At 45.6% G+C, this 14334-nt stretch overlaps 1 long non-coding RNA gene across 2 annotated transcripts in view; it reads right to left on the reverse strand.

Moving 5' to 3' along the window:
• The window catches only part of LOC132209153 (uncharacterized), a 1475533-nt gene that overhangs the window by 116293 nt on the left and 1344906 nt on the right, over nt 1-14334 (reverse strand). For both annotated transcript variants that reach the window (XR_009445245.1, XR_009445244.1), the window contains one exon: nt 6851-6992. This is a non-coding gene — a long non-coding RNA (uncharacterized LOC132209153). The remainder of the gene's footprint in view (nt 1-6850; nt 6993-14334) is intronic.

Consider the following 14334-nt stretch of genomic DNA (forward strand, 5'->3'; position numbering starts at 1 on the left):
GTGGGGGCAAAGGGGCAGGAGGACGAGGGGGCGGGGGGGCAAAGGGGCAGCAGGAGGAGGGGGGCAAAGGGGCAGGAGGAGGGGGGGAACGGAGGAAGGGAGATGAACACAGCAGACAGGCTGACATCAGCTTGCCTGGCCTCTGATGCTGCATGTCCTGCTGTTTCATGCTCATGAACACCTCGTTACCTCCCATTCTCTTTTGTTTGTGTTTTATCACTCTTCCTCCCTCACTCTGATTCTCTCCCCCTCTCTCACCTCTGCTGGCCCTAATTTCACTCCCTTGTCATGCTCCTTTATTTCCATCTTTCTGTCCCTTTTCTCTCTCCCACCACAAACTCTCTCTCTCTCACTCTGGCTTTATTCACAGGGGGAGAGAGTACAAGAGCAAAGGAAACCAAAGCACGCAGCGCCTTCGGCTGAGAGAGAGAAATGAAGCACTGCCGGAGATTTTCCAAACCCGGACACAGGGGTTGCCTCTCTCTCTCTCTCGACAGTCTCTGTGACTGCCCCATCAAACCCCACACCCATTCCCTTCCCATGGTGTCTCTCCACAAACCCACCTCCGGGTAGAAATGCAAACACAAGTTGCTGAAAATGCTCAGCATCTGTGAAGAAAAAGTACCGAGATAACGTTTTGGATGCGATGACCCTTTCCCTCAGAGCTCCGGCTAGAAATGCTCCAGCCTCTGAGACAGGGTCCCCTTGTAGTCGGAGAGCTGCAGGTCGATCTCGGTTGGTCGCTTGGTGCAGGGCATCAAGAGCTCCCCTCAGCCCCTGGAAGGGGTCTGTTCAGCCCCTAACCTTATACTGACCCTGGTTCTGTCCTTCCCTCATCCCCAGGAGCCCCTCCTGCCTTCCCACCTTGTCGTCGGAGTGCTATTCGGCTACGAAGGGTTGTGCGATAAAGATCCTACTTCCCACAGCGGCGGGGTGAGGGGGCATCCCCTCACTCCGAAAACACCTTCTCCCATCTCATCTTGTGGCAGTAGCTGTTCAGCTGCAGAAAGCAGCTCTGCCCGTGACCCCAAACCTCCCTACAACACCCCTCTCCTAAACCGACACTTTTGCAGTAGCTGTAAGCCATTCAGTCACTGGGCTGTACAATAGTGACTCTCACCATGTCCTATCACTTCCAGGACGGCTATCCTCGAAACCCCACCCCATTCCAACCCCCTCCTTCCCTTTACCTTGTAGTACGAGAGCAGTAGGCTGTTCGGCTACGGAAACCCGCGCAGGGCTGTATAATAGACACCCTCCCAATGTCCCCAGCCTTCCCTCACCCGGGGAGGGCTATTCTCACCCCCAAAACATACATTCCCAACCCCTCGCCTTGTGATAGGAGCGGCGCAGGATGTGAAACAGGGACCGTGCTCATGTCCCCAGTCCTCCCTTCACCCCAAACCCCGCTCTCACCTTGCAGTAGGAGATAGTTTTCGGCTACTCAGCCCCGGAAGGCGTCGCGGACCGGGTGCTCGGGGAGCGCAGGCTCGGTGCCAGGCAGCTGTTCAGGCAGGTAGCTGTGCCCAGGAGCCGGGCGAAGAGGCCTTCTCCCACCTCGGATCCCCGCTCCCGGCAAAGGCGGCGCAGGGCTGAGCCACTGAGCAGCGAGCGCTCCGGCAGCCCGGATGCCTGCTCCTAGCCCGGTGGTCATGCTGGAGGCCGCTGGAGAACAGGAGGTTGTAGGGGTCCAGGAGCGTGGTGCGATGATCCCCGCTGCCGAACCGCTGGGTCCTCAGCCCACTCCTGGGTAAAGGGATCCAGACAGCGGACTCATCGCCGAGGCAGAGTCGGGGGGTGGGAAAAGGCGTGAGCAGGACCAGGAGAGGCAGGGGATTGACTGAAAGGGAGAAAGAGACAGACTGTGTGTGTGTGTGTGAGAGAGAGAGGCGGGGATTAGAAATGCCGTCTGATTGCGGATGGGTTGGGTTCAAACAGAGATCTTTAAACTTTGTTCGAAAGAAACTCACAACGCTCCCTGCTGAGCGGGTGGAGAGGCTCGGCTAGAGAGTAAGAGAGATGGAGGAAAAGGCGGGGGGAGGGGCGGCGCAGAGTGGGTGGGGGGGTCGACGGAGAGAGAGAAAGGCAGAAGCACACACAGAGGGAGGCAGAGACAGAGAGGGGCACACACACACAAAGACCAAAGAGACAGTGAAAGAGAAGGAGAGAGAGAGAGACACAGACAGACAGAGAGTGAGGCGCACACACACAGAGATGGAGAGACAGAGATTGTGTGTGTTGTGGGGGGTGGGTCTGGAGCAAATGAGAGAGGGGGAGGGGGAGACAAAGAGACAGAGTCGCAGAGTTGTACAGCAGGGAAACAGACCCTTCAGGCCGACCAGATATCGTAACTGACTAGTTCCATTTGCCAGCATGTTGCCCATATCCCTCCAGACCCTTCCTATTCATGTGTCCATGCAGGTGACTTTTAAATACTGTGATTATAATAGCCTCTGGCACTCCTCTGGCAGTTCATTCCATACACAAACTACACCAGGGAGGACACATTGGCTCCAAATCCATCTCCCATCCTCTGAGAGAAAGAACAGGAAATGACATCACCAACCCAAGGAAACCGAAACACTTGAATAGAAAGCGGGACCGAACTCCAGCGCTTCACCGGAGGCTCACTGATGATTTTACCTGGAATGGTGACGAATCATCTGAAAACTAACCTTCCAGCTCATTGAGCAATCTTACATCCAGAACCTGAACCCTGAGCTACAAATCTTCTCAAAACTCGATAATGCTTTGCCACTTGATTAACAGATGCATCCTATTTTTTAAAAAAAATAAAGTTTTCTTGCTGGATGTATGACTGACTGATCAATGTTTGTTGTCCTTCCTTAACTGAGCCTTGGGAACTCTGCAGCCCAATGCTATCAATGTGGATTTCACAAGCTTCAAAATCTCCACTCCCACCACTGCATCCCAAAACCAGCCCATCTCGTCCCCACCTCCCTAATCTGTTCTTCCTCTTACCCATCCGCTCCTCCCAGCTCAAGCCAAGCCCCATTCCCTACCTATGAAGCTCCTCCCGCCCCCTTGACCTGTTCGTCCTCCCCAGAGTGACCTATCCCCTCCCTCCCTCCCCACCTACACTCACCTCGAATGGCTTCATGTCCAGCCCCTTAAGACCACAAGATACAAGTCGAAGTTGGGCCATTCGGCCCATGAAGTCCACTCCGCCATTTAAATCATGGATGATGGGCATTTCAACACCACTTCCCTGCACTCTCCCCGCAGCCCTTGATTCCTTTTGAGATCAAGAATTTGTCGATCTCTGCCTTGAAGGCATCCAACAACCCGGCCTCCATGCACTCTGCGGCAATGAATTCCACAAGCCCACCACTCTCTGGCTGAAGAAATGTTGTCTCATTTCAGTTTTAAATTTACCCCCTCTAATTTTAAGTCTGTGCCCACGGGTCCTCGTCTCCCCTCCTAACGGAAACAACTTCCGAGCGTCCACCCCTTCTAAACCATTCATTATCTTGTAAGTTTCTGTTAGATCTCCCCTCGACCTTCTAAACTCTAATGAGTACAATCCCAGGATCCTCAGCCGTTCATCATACGCTAAACCTACCATTCCAGGGATCATCCGTGTGAATCTACGCTGGACACGCTCCAGGGCTAGAATGTCCTTCCTGAAGCATGGGGCCCAAAATTGGACACAGTATTCTAAATGGGGCCTAACGAGAGCCTTATAAAGCCTCAGAGGCACATTGCTGCTTTTATATTCCAACCCTCTTGAGATAAACGACATTACATGCGCTTTCTTAATTACTGACTCTAGGGACTATTAACGTTGTCCTACTATGAACAAACGGAGAGAGGAACAGACCAAGAAATTTATGGCCAGTCAGAATAATCTCAGCACTGGAGAAGCTATAAAGAGGCATTCTTAGGGGTAGAATGTACTTGCATGAATTAATCAGGGATAGTCAGTATGGATTTGTTAAGATGAGGTCACGTTTCAGAAATTTGACCCTTTTTTGAGGAGATGTTGGAGTGTTGATGAGCTTATGCATTTGATGTGGACTTAGTAAAGCCCCCCTTGGCAGAGTGATCAAGAAAACAGCAGTCAACGGGATCAAAGGCAAAGAGGCACACTGGAGCCAAAACTGGCTGAGGCAGAGAGCACAGGGTGATTGACGGTAGAGAGATATCTATCTGACAGGATGTTTGCTTTGAGTGGGGTTGTGCAGGGCTTGCCACAAGGCCCTTGAAATTTGTCAATGAGATTCATCATTTCAGCTTAAACACAGAGTGTATGACCGTGTCGCTAGCAAATCACTAATTCAGTGAGGAGGATATCGGTGGAATGGTCATGTAAATAACAGCCATGGGATCAAAGGCAAAGTGGCACACTGGATCTAAAATTGGTTGACAGGCAGGATGAATAAACTTCAGGAGGAGATCAACTGACTGGTCAGCTGGGCACAGCAATTGGAACTGAACCAGGAAAAATGTGGGCTAACGAACTCTGGAGGGCTAACAAGGCCTAATGGGTGGTGACCAAAACGCCACACACGACTCCAGCTGTGGCCGAAACAAACTTTTAAACAGCTCCAAAGTGACCTCCCCATTCTTAGAATCTACGCCACGACTGATAAAGGGAGATGTCCCATACGTCTTTGTAACAACCCTTACTAGCCTGTCCTGACCCCTTCAGGAATTTATGAACAAGCACCCCAGCATCCCTTTTCTCCTCTAAGCTTCCCAGTGTCCTGCTATGCATTAGATTTAGATTTAGGTTTTATTATCACATGTATTCAATACACGGTACAAGAGTACAATGTCACCTCAGACGGTGTCATCTCAGGGACAAAGTACCTTGGTACGAAATTTTAGTTGCAGAAGTAGAAAAGGTATCCATCCTTCTTTACTCAGAGTCGTAGGGGAGTGGAATGCAATGCCGGAGAGGGTAGTGAAGTCAGCCTCATTAGGGGCATTTAATTGGCTATTAGACAAGCAAATGGATGACAATATAAGGTAGGGGTGGAGGTTAGATAGACCTTAGGATGAGGGTAAAAGTTTGATACAACATCGTGGGCCGAAGGGCCTGTACTGCGCTGTACCGTTCCACGTTCTATGTTAGAAAAATAAATGAATAAGTTAAAAAGTTCAGCACTACAGTCTTCTTAGTATAACAGTAGAAAAATAAAAACAAAAGTTTAAAAAGTCAAACATTACAGTCCTTTCTTAAGCCACGAATTTGCAGACACTCTGAACGAGGCTTCCCCCGTGACGGTTTGTATTCCCCTGCGTTGGGCTAGGGCCCGCCCATCCTTGCCAGTGGACTTCACTGCTGACTGCCATTGCTGACCTCCATCGGGCACGACAGGCTTTGTCACGTTAAGTACTCTCATCTTATTCCTTCTTCAGGCTACATCAATCCGCCACTGACCTGCCCATCTGACCGATGCCAAGATTGGAGCAGACTAGGGGACATGGTGAAGGTGTTTAAGATTTTGAAGGACATGGAAAGGTTAACTGGAAGTTGCTTTTTCCATTCGTAGACATGTCAATAAACAGGGGGCACAGATTGAAGTTCACAGGTAGAAAGCTAAGAGGGGAGCTGAGGAGAACCTATTTTCCCTGTGTGGTGGGAGTCCTGAGCTCACTGACTGAAAGTGTGACTGATTCAGAAAGTGTCTGAATATTTAAGCAGTATTTAGATGTTCACTTGTGTTGCCGTAGGCTCCAGGGCTATGGGCCAAACAATCAAAACGGAAATCAATGCCATGTGAGTTCAATGTAGACAGAACTTTGTTGAGCAGTGCAGGAACTACGGACCGCACGGCCTCCTCCTGTGCACCAAACATCCATGAGTCTATAATTACACAGCTTTTCTTTGAGGCATTTCTCCACTTGACTGATTCTTTGTAAATGCAAGGCCGACAAAATAAATCCTTTTATTAAAAGCTTCCATCTCACTGAGAAAGCTTCAGGCCAATTTGATAATCTGCTCTCAAAAATCTGCTCATATTTTGATAGTTATGACAAATTCTACTATCAGGGCTGACACAATCCACAACATTCTAAATCAATCAACAATATTCCAGAAAGATGATCATTTGCCGTTCCTACCAATTTTAACAGATGCTTTAGAAAATAGAGAAATAAATCTAGATCTGTCAAGAACTAATCAGTTCTTCCTTGGACCATACTCATATGTATCAGTTTTCAATGAAATATGCCCATTAGTTTGTGAGTTACATTGCTGACCAACAGAACAACAAATGGGCAAAAACATGACCTCACATTAAGTGTTATCACTGCTGCAAGTGAGCAGTAGAGTCATACCACACTTCTGAATATTTTTCCCAGTATTCTAATGATGAAAACATGATTGGGAACAAAAACAGCTGCTGAGGCTAGTGTCTTTGAGAAACAATAGCATCATACATATGTAGCGCATCATTTATCTTGCAGGAATGCACTGTGCACATTCTGCACAGACCAAGTTATGATTTAACACTCATCGTGGCAGTGACTAAATACAGAAATATACTAATACAGCAAACCTTTTGTTAAACAGCACCTGTGGTCCCAGGAATGTGCTGAATAATCAAAAATTCCAGTTGATCAATAGGTCCACACACACAAAAAACACACACTCGATAATAGGAACATAATGCACAGGATATACACATCACTGTTCTCCTTCATTTACAGCATAAATAACTTCAGTAATGATGCAACTTTGCGTGAACTAAAACTTACTGGCAGAGAGCCTTCTCACTTGCACCCTCACCAGACATCACAGAGATTATGAGAAGACAGTAAACATCTGGTATGTAATTTTTGTCAGTTTATTGAGTGTGCTAGTTTATTAAACAAAGTTTACCTCCAGTTAAACCTACAGTTTACAAGTGTATCAGCAATGATAGATTTAGTACTGACACTTGTATTTTTCCTCCAGTTGACGCTTGGATGGACACATCAAGACAATTTTCAAAGAAAGCACTCTGATTCTTCGACTCCAACCCCTGGAAAAGGAAATTGCAGAATGTCACTGACTCACTTTACTGATTTGAATACAGCATAAGATACATAGAACATCGAACAGTACAGGCCCTTCAGCCCACGATGTTGTGCCAAACTTTTACCCGAAACCTCAGGTCTATCAAACCTCCACCCCTATCTTATATTACCATCCATATGCCTGTCTAATAGTCACTTAAATGCCCCTAATGAGGACGATTCCGCGACCCACTCGAGCTAAAACAAAGATCTCTTTGAATTGTCATTTGTCAGACATGTATTGAATCAAAAAACAAATTTCTCACTTCCATAGATTTCTATAGCACCTTAATATGATTTGTGAAAATTAATATTTCACCCTTTCATTTTATAAATACAACTTTAAACAAAATGCTACTATATAGAACTTCTATGTTGGTATTTGCGCATATGCCATTTCAGTTTGTGTGATCTGTTTCTATACAACGAGTGATAAATACTTCGATTAAAATGGTTGAGAGCAGTGTATGTGAGATTTAATACCATGCTTTATCGGCAGACAGTCCATGAGCGGGTAGTTATTCACGAGACTCAACTGACATCATGTCTCAGGGGAGCTTGTGGCCTCTGGGTTACGTACTGTTTGACCATTGCCTACTGGTCACTGGTTGAGAGCAAAGAGAACTACTGGCTGCTATCCATTTTCAACAAGTGATCACGATAATCTACCTGCGTTTCAATGTCCCATCAACATTCAAGAATTGTTGCTCGAAGAGGCCACTGTGTCACAAACAGGAGCAGAATCAAGATCAACCAGAGATAATGGGAACTGCAGATGCTGGAGATTCCAAGATAATAAAATGTGAGGCTGGATGAACACAGCAGGCCAAGCAGCATCTCAGGAGCACAAAAGCTGACGTTTCGGGCCTAGGCCCTTCATCAAGATCAACCATGTTCTTTTCCCTATCTGAACAAGCTGCCAACACCAGAAATATGGGACCGTCTGAATCAATCTTATACAATTAACTTTTACAGTAGACAACAGGTGCAGAAGTAGGCCATTCAGCCCTTCGAGCCAGCACCACCATTCATTATAATCATGGCTGATCATCCACAATCAGTATCCTATTCTTGCCTTATCCCCATAACCCTTGATTCCATTATCTTTAAGAGCTCTATCCATCTCTTTCTTGAAACGATCCAGAGACTTGTGCCTCTATTGCCTTCTGGGGCTGAGCATTCCATACATCCACCGCTCTCTGGGTGAAGAAGTTTTTTTCTCAACTCTGTTCTAAATGCCCTACCCCTTATTTTTAAACTGTGTCCTCTGGTTCTGGACTCACCCGTCAGCGGAAACATGGTTCCTGCCTCCAGAGTGTCCAATCCTTTAATAATCTTATACATCTCAATCAGACCCCCTCTCATCCTTGTAAGCCAGGGCCCTGTACAGCTGCAGAAGGACCTCTTTGCTCCGATACTCAATTCCTCTTGTTATGAATGCCAGCATGCCATGAGCTTTCTTCACTGGCTTTTCAAATGCCCTGTCACATTATCCTTGCCAAGAGATTCAATGTTCATGGTTTATGTACAGCAGAAGAAATGTCCATGTTGATTTTTCTTCATTTAAGTGCCGTCACCAATCTTATAGACACTACAAGTGCATTTTGTCATGGGAGAGGTTGAATGAGCAAAATCGGACCTTCATTTCTTCCCCACCCCAGCCTCAAAAAGTTTTGTCTTCATTTCAAATTTTTCACATCCAATGGATAATTCTGTACCTTTCTGGTCGCTTCAAGAAGTGCATCCGACCCAAATTATCCCGCGTGTCTAATCTTAAAAATGAGAATATCTTCTGATATCCTCACTGTCGAACAAATCCATTATATACTTAACATAGGATTCAGGTCAAGTTTGTTTTTTTCCCCACTGTTTGTTAAACTTCCTGGCCAATGCCCCACGATTTTTCAGGAAACTATTAGTCTCTCTCTCTGTATCAGAACATTCTTCAAAAAACTAATACTTTCTCCAAATCTTGATATAACAACTGGCCAGTTTCGGTGCGAGATGAGTTCCACAGCGCAAACTCATACTTGAACCTTTTAGCCATATAAATCATTTGACAAGCAGATTCCAGGGAGTCAATCTGCAGGATCAAGTGACATCTGAAATGCTGTACATTTACTGCAAACAGTCAAGTTCAGTTTTGCTGGCATCCACAAATCTTTGACAGCATGGCTGTGGGTGTGAATCACCTAGGTCTGGCCAAATCAGTAAAATCCCACTCCTTTTCTCATCTGAACACTGCCCCAGAGCAATATCATGTGAAAGCACTGCACTTTCCACATACATGGTGGCAATGCCTAGGTCTATCTCACCACCCCCTCATTCATTTCTTCCACTGTCTCTACATAACCGGACAGTTTCCATCTATTAAATCTCGTGCAGAACGAAGCCATTATCTTTGGTCCTTGAAAGGACGTCTGCTTGCTAGCTACCAGTTTTCATTGTACCAGTTGTTATTTTGACCCAGAGTTTAAATTCCGGCCACATAGGCCTGATGTCACAAAGTCTACTTATTTTCACATCCACAACATTTGGCCCCAGGTAAGTCCGTTAGTTTTGAAACCCGACCGCATTGATTAACTCTGAACATGACCATTCTTATGAATATCAAGTTGGCCTCCCAAGTTCTCCTTTTCTTTAACATGGCATAATTTAAAAGTCCGTTGACTCTGTCTTAACACGCACCAAGTTCCATTCACCCATCTTTCTCTGCGCACTCTGATCTACAATGGCTCACAGTTAAGCAGTGCCTTGGTTTTCACATTGCTGTCCTGGCTTTCAAATCCCTCCCTGACCTGGAAACACTCATGCACATCCCCTGATAATGTCCTACTCGTAGCCCCTCTAGGAACATGAGCTCCTTTAATTCCAGCCTTTCAACACAATTTGTACTGTTCCATCATCGACAGCCTGACATTCAACTTCCTCGGGCCTAAACTTTAGAATTACCTTGCTGAACTTCTGCATTATTGTTTCCTCCTTCAAAACAGTCCTTAAAATCTACCTCTTTGGTGAGGTTTCAATCATCTACCTTCGGATCTCTTTCAGTACTCAGTATCAATTTTTACTCTATAAAGCTCCTATGACATGCCTTGGGATGTTTTATAAAGTCATGTCACAGAAGCTGTTGTGGCAATTGCTCAGAATATGGTTATATTCTGGGCTGAAATTCTCCATGACACTCATCATTAAAGTATTTTTCTGTTATAAAATGGGTAAATAGTACAGTGACTTCAGGCCAAGGGATGATGTGGTTAAACGCCAAAGTTGCACTCCATGCTATATCATGAAGACAGTGTCTCCCTTTCATTTGAAGAAATCTTCTGTATTTTCTCAAATACTTTCTTCATTGTACTTTTGTTGTTGATGGTTTCCAATGAACATAAACCATTACTTGCCTTTTCAATTTCAACCTTCCTTACGTTCTCTTAATTTCTTTTGCTGTACCTGATTTGAAACAAACCATTCCTCTTTTAATTCACTGTCCTCCTCGGTCCTTCATGTAGTTATTTCCCAATCATTAAGAAGACATCCTGTTGCTTTCCTCACTCACTCTAGTCTAAGATGCCTGGCTGCCCTTATCAGATTGCATTTTCAGCAACTTTATAGACAAACGTCCTTTGAGTGGAAGGTTGTAAGGTCATGCCGAACTGATGTCTCAACAACTGCAAAACCAAGCTAATTGTAATCAATGACTTCTGACAACAGGCAAGCAAGGAAGCTCACAACAAAACACAGCACGAGATTACAAATTCTGGAATGTGTGGATGTACTTACAACAGAGCGCTTTCTGGAGTCGGCGGATCTTCATTGCTGGCCGATATGCAGAAAAACGCACGGTGTTTAAATCACCTGCATTCAAAAAAATCTTTAGATACATTTTTCCTAACTGTTAGTACAAACATCACTGACAGGACCAGCATTTGTTACCCATTCCTCATGTAGGTGGTCAAAAGCTACATGAAATTCTTGTCATAACTGGCAAACAGCATCTGGTGGAACTCACGGAAGTCTCACTGTCAGCTTTATAGTAGGAGGGAAACGATTCAGATAATCACGCTTGGTGTAAAGCCTGCATTCTTGCCGCCTGGTTTTTCAGGGCCACAAAGGGTTTTGAGATCTGAAATTGTATATTTGACTCATGAGCACACATCAAACGCAAGTTGCCATGGATGCTATTCTGACAATTCTACGTTGCATGCAGCAAATACCTGATGAAATGATGTAGAGGAGGCAAGATATTGCCAATACTGGGATATCAGAGCTCAACGCTTAAAGTCCTTCAATGACACATTGCTGAAAGTATGATCACCAGGAACATGAATAACCCCTCTGCCAGAGTTATTTAAAGACACTGTCAGCTACTTGCAGATTAATTACTTACGGATTCATAGAGCATACAAACATAGAACAGTACAGCACAGGACAGGCCCTTCAGCACACAGTGTTGTGCTGAGCTTTTACCCTCAACCTAACGTCGAGTTAACCTCCACCCTTACCTTATACTATCATCCATATGCCTGTCTAATAGCTGCTTAAATGCTCCTAATGAAGCTGACTCCACTCCCCTCTCTGGCAATGCATTCCACGCTCCTGCCACTCTCTGAGTAAAGAACCTACTTCTCACATCTTCCCTATATCTACCTCCACTTACTTTTAAACTATGCCTCCTCATAAGAGCTACCTTCACCCTCGGAAAAAGTCTCTGGCTATCCACTCTCTATCGATATTCATACCAGTCATTGCCAAAATGTATGTGTGTTGATATTTTTTAGACTTCTTTAAAGTTGCCAAGGTCCACATCTAAGTTCTGAAGGACTCTGTGAAAACTTCAAGGCTGCTGCACAAATCATTCACAGACATGGATGCAGCAATAGACATCTGCAAAAAACCATGTAGGTCAATGCTTCATATCCTGGCAAATGTCATCATGCTTTCAAGTTGCAAGTCTGCTTTGCCAGCCACTTTTGGCCATCAAAAAATTAAGGGGTAGCTACTGAGCTAAAGAGCCAAGCAACTAACAACTGGGCTTCTGACTCTTACACACAACATAGAACATAGAAAAGTATAGCACAGTGCAGGCCCTTCGGCCTACGATCTTGTGCCGTGGAATAATCCCAATCCAAAAATAACCGAACCTAACTTACATTCCCCTCAATTCACTGCGTCCATGTGCATGTCCAGCAGTTGCTTCAATGTCACTAATGGCTCTGCTTCCACCACTACCACTGGCAAAGTATTCCATGCACTCACAACTCTCTGGGTGAAGAACCTCCCTCTGACATCTCCTCTATACCTTCCTCCTAACACCTTAAAACTATGCCTCGTGGCAGTCAATCCTGCCCTGGGGAAAGGTCTCTGCCTATCAACTATATCCATGCCTCTCATTACCTTGTACACCTCGATCAGGTCACCTCTCTTCCTCCTTCTCTCCAGAGAGAAAAGTCCGAGCTCAGTCAACCTCCTCAACCTGGTAAACCTCCTTTGCACCCTCTCCAAAGCCTCCACATCTTTCCTATAATAGGGCAACCGGAACTGGAGACAATATTCCAGTGTGGTCTCACCAGGGTTTTGTAGAGCTGCAGCATAACCTCGCGGCTCTTAAACTCGATCCCCCTGTTAATGAAAGCCAAAACACCATCTGATTTCTTAACACCCTTATCCACTTGTGTGGCAACTTTGAGGGAGCTCTGCACTTGAACACCAAGATCCCGCTATTCCTAAACACTGCAAAGAATCTGCCTTTCATCCTATATTCAGCATTTAAGTTCGACCTTCCAAAATGCATCACCTCGCATTTATCCAGGTTGAACTCCATCTGCCATTTCTCAGCCCACCTCTGCATACTGTCAATGTCTCGCTGAAGCCTGAAATAACCCGATACTATCAATGGCACCTCCAACCTTTGTGTCAGCAGCAAACATACTAACCCACCCCTCAACCTCCACATCCAAGTCATTTCTAAAAACTACAAAGAGCAGAGGCCCAAGAACAGAGCCCAGCGGGTCACCACTCAGCACTGACCTCCAAGCAGAATATTTACCATCTACAACCACTCTCTACATCCTGTCAGCCAACCAATTCTGAATCCAGACAGCCAAGTCACCCTGATTTCCATACCTCCTGACTTCATGAAAGTGCCTGCCGTGGGGAACCTTATCAAATGCTTTGCTGATGTCCATGTACACCACATCCACTGCTCGCCCCTCATCAACCTGTCTCATGACCTCCTCAAAGAACTCAGTCAGATTTGTAGGGTATGACTCGTCCCTCAGAAAGCCATGCTGACTCCCTTTAATCACGCTCTGTGCATGTGCAACAGCACATCCACATGAAATTTGACAGGGCAGGTCCTCGTCTTCCTGAAACAAATTTTCTGCTGTCTGGATAACGCTGGGGAGGCTTCCAGCGCTTGGCAGGGGCAGCAATTGACATAGTTGCATGATTGGGACTACAGTAGGTGAAAATAAAGGCATCACCTACTCACTAACACTCAGTTGGGTTTCGACCAGGGCCACCCAGCTCCTGGCCTCATTGATGCCCTGGTTCAAACATGGACAAAAGAGGTGAGGGAGTGAGGGCGACAGTGATTGTTCTTGACATCAAGGCCACATTTGACCAAATGTGGCATCCAGGGAACCGAGCAAAACTGGTTTTAACGGGAATGGGGGGAAAGCTCCCTGCTCGTAGGAGTCAGAATGAGCGCAAAGAAGATGGATATGTTTGTCTGGAGTTAGAATCTTGGTGGCACACTGCATGGAAATAAGCCTTTCTGCCCAACACATTTTGCATCCAGAGATTATCTATTAATATATGAGATTCAATGGCAAGCCATTCAGAACTGAAATCAGGAAGCACTTTTATCTTAATACAAATAACAGTCAAGATCTCAAATACTCTCTCGTAAAAGAATGTGGGTGCTGGATCAATAAGAATGCGTGTGACTGAAATTATTTTTGATAGCTAAGGGTACGAAAGGATATAGAAGAAAGGGAGGTAAACAGACTGACGACAAAAAATGCCGGAGACCACAGTAGGTCAGGCATCAGCCATGGAGAGAAAGCAAACTAATGTTTTGAGTCGACATGACTTTTCAGCAGGCAAATAGAGTTGAAGTTGAGACTAGCCGTGGTTTAACTGAATGGTTTATGCACATAACAGCAAAACCTGTCTGCTTCTGCACCCATTCAGAATGGTTCCTTCCATTTGATGTACTGTTTTTCCAACCAAACTGAACCACTTCACAATTTTCTGTATTACATTTAATCTACTACATCAACTGGTGCCTCTCCTCACCTTGACCTC

This window comes from Stegostoma tigrinum, unplaced genomic scaffold (assembly GCF_030684315.1).
Source record: "Stegostoma tigrinum isolate sSteTig4 unplaced genomic scaffold, sSteTig4.hap1 scaffold_68, whole genome shotgun sequence".
Taxonomy (NCBI): Eukaryota; Metazoa; Chordata; class Chondrichthyes; order Orectolobiformes; family Stegostomatidae; genus Stegostoma; species Stegostoma tigrinum.